Here is a 2666-nt window from a genome sequence, read left to right on the forward strand (position 1 = left end):
TGGTACTGGCACATTTTACATCAGGCTTTCAGTGTAGTAGAGGTAGCAAGAAGGGAGCTCTAGCATTGCCAGCAGGTATGTGGCAAAATCACCAAGTTACTGATGAAAGAAAGTGGGGTGGACTGGTGCATAACTGTGTGAATAATAACGGAACAACTATGCAGATAGGTTTTCCTTTCTGTATGCATTTCAAGGTATTATTTGTTATCTTGGTTAGAGTGTACCTTTAATCTAATGCAAAAATCAATTGTTTTTCAAAGCTACTCTCTTTGCTGACCTGGAATAACTGCCAGATGTGTGGCATTTCAAGCTCTCATTGATTACTACACAAGTTTGTGGCTGGCACATGTAGGCCAAGATCTCCACAGTTCTCAAACTTCCAACAGATTTTTATAAACAGTGATTTGTCTGAACCTGCCAGATAAAAGAATCTGAGCACAAAAGTAAATATATTAACATAATATATTGAAACATAATAAAACATTATTTAAAAATGCTAACTCAGATCAGTGGCTCCAGCTAACCTTCAAGGATAAGTCCATCACAAATAAATATTTTGTTATTAGGTGTTATATGCTTGCTTCTTTCACTAATTAACTCCCACCACATCCATTATCATCCTGCTTTCAGACTAAGCAGTTGGGGTCTCTTTTCCTCCTAGTTTCTCCTATGTAGGGGAGGAGAAGGAGGGTAGCCTGGCTTCCACGGGCACAATGACTGCATCACTGTGTGTGAGGCAGAGAAAACTCCATCAAGGCTGATGTGCAGGGGAATGTAAAGACCTGGGCTTTGTCCTTAAAGACCAGTATTAAAATACTCTTTAGCCTGTAAGAATGCATATCATAGAAAGGGGCCAATAGGAATATGGTGGGAGCTGAGACATAAGCTCTGACAATACCCAGAAGTGTGGGAGCTTTGCCTGTCAGAACCGCCAGGATTCGGTCATGACAAGCCGGTTTAAGAAGCAGCCAAAGGTATGGTGCACCGCACAGTAGTGTGTTACTGTGTGTTGCAGTGTGCTGCAACATAGGTGTGTCTGGTGTGTACTAGTTTAGTGCATTGGGGCGCAGTTGAAAATTATTTGCACAGCAATGCACCAGGATGCCGGTGTTGCAGTAAAACAAGCTAAAATGCTCTTTTTATTGCACGTTACCACAAGGCATAGGTCTGAATAGGCCTTAATGCATTTTAACTTACTGACCCAGAAAAAGTGTGAGGAAAAACTTGAGTAATCTCACAAGCTCCAGAAAGTATCCATCCCGTGCACAAACCTCACCTTTACATTTGCACAGCCAGCAGTGGCATCACTAGAGGCTTTGCATTTAAAGAACAATATCTTACATCTAACACTAACCTTTGTTAATTGTAACAGCAATCATTGCCATGTTTCCAGGGCATGGAAGTCCTTTTTGTCGAGGCATTGACAAGGAGGGCCTGCAGGCTCTCAAAACGTGCGCTGGTGAGTGCTGGCCGTGCACCCCAGACATTTGGAGATGAGAAGTTTGTGTGCAGGACGGATACCTCTTTCCTACATGGAGTGCTAGCCTTTCTTCATACTAAACTGATATCTGCATGCCTATTCCAATTCAATGACCATTGAATTGAGAACCTAGAGTCAGAACTGCTTCATAACGGTATTTCTATCATTCAGTCCTGACGCATTTGCCTTATAGGAGACTGATCAGATACCTAAAAACTATAGATTAATGTGTATGTAACCCTTAACAGTGAAAGTCTGTTACGGCATTCCTGTATCCCTATAATTCTCATAAATCTTACTTTCATTTTTGCAGTATCTACAATCCACAACAAATTCCTGTTGATCATGCCCCTCCCCATGTCTTCCTATAGCTTTCTGACCATGCTAAGCATGGGAGCAGATGAGTACTTGCGTGGTCAGTTTTCTTCTAGTTTGCGTCCTGATACAGGGTGTCCCATGGTCAGCCTTGCTGACATGCCCCCTGCCCAGCCCTGCTTGGCCTGACTTGATACCAGCTTGCTGTCAACAGAACAGATACACATGGAATACAACGCCCAACACATTGAGAAATGCAGCTGAGCATAACACACACCCAGACCTTAGGAAGAGGGATGAGAAGTAAGCCTGTGCAGTCACATGACCGCTGCATAAAACTCAATTTTAGGGTAAACAGCAGCCTTTTTTTTAATACTGATTATTCTTTTACAAATAGAAATGGTTTAAGAATATGGCATTATGGTTGACACATCATGTGTTTACATCGGCTTTAACCAAGCTATTGTTTTAAAAGAAAATAGCTTAAAGTAGAACTGAAACCAAAACTTTTTTTTAGTTTTAGATACAGTAAGGGAGGGTTATAATGCCTGTCGGCTTTTTTTGCCCTCTGTGTCCCACTGGAGAGATTTCCCTTCACTTACTGTTCAATAGCCACAACAGAAAATCCCTCCAAAGTGAGGGAAATTCCTGGTGGTCAGCAGGGCCACCAGAACTAATGTTTCCATTGGAGTATTTCCCAACTTTTCCTGTTCTAGTGACCACCCAATTTTTGGGATTTCTTTCACTTTTACTGATAGTGGTCCCCAGGAAAAATAGAGAGGGAAAATCTCGCTAACAGGGACACAGACAGCAATAATAAGCTGATGGGGGGGGGGGGGGGGCTTACCCTTCCACATCCGTTACAACAGGA

This window comes from Nanorana parkeri, unplaced genomic scaffold, assembly GCF_000935625.1.
Source record: "Nanorana parkeri isolate BGI_ZX_2015 unplaced genomic scaffold, ASM93562v1 scaffold220, whole genome shotgun sequence".
NCBI lineage: Eukaryota > Metazoa > Chordata > Amphibia > Anura > Dicroglossidae > Nanorana > Nanorana parkeri.